The sequence below is a fragment of the Montipora foliosa genome, chromosome 2 (assembly GCF_036669935.1).
Source record: "Montipora foliosa isolate CH-2021 chromosome 2, ASM3666993v2, whole genome shotgun sequence".
NCBI classification, from domain to species: Eukaryota; Metazoa; Cnidaria; class Anthozoa; order Scleractinia; family Acroporidae; genus Montipora; species Montipora foliosa.
In genome coordinates, this window is record NC_090870.1 from 44023165 (window position 1) to 44023509 (window position 345).

Here is a 345-nt window from a genome sequence, read left to right on the forward strand (position 1 = left end):
GTTCTTGTTGAGTGAACCTTCAGTCTCCCGTTGGCGGAAAGAAGTCTAATTTAAGGACGTTCGCGCGAAAAATTTTTAACATTGATTTTTTTCTGCAATTTTTTCCATTGAAAGATGATGAGTTAGTGATGTCAGAGATGTAAAAAAATGGGGAGTCACCGATCGTTTTGGAGAGAACTAGCCCGGAAGAACAGCCTAAATCTGAAAAAATCCGGCTTCTTTAGCGAATAAGGCCACAGTGTCTGTAAGCCCAAAAATATTGCAATTACAACCTTAAGTTCGATTGTCTCGTTAATGAGTTGTTACTCATTAAACAATTACGACCGTGTTTAAATGTACAATCAG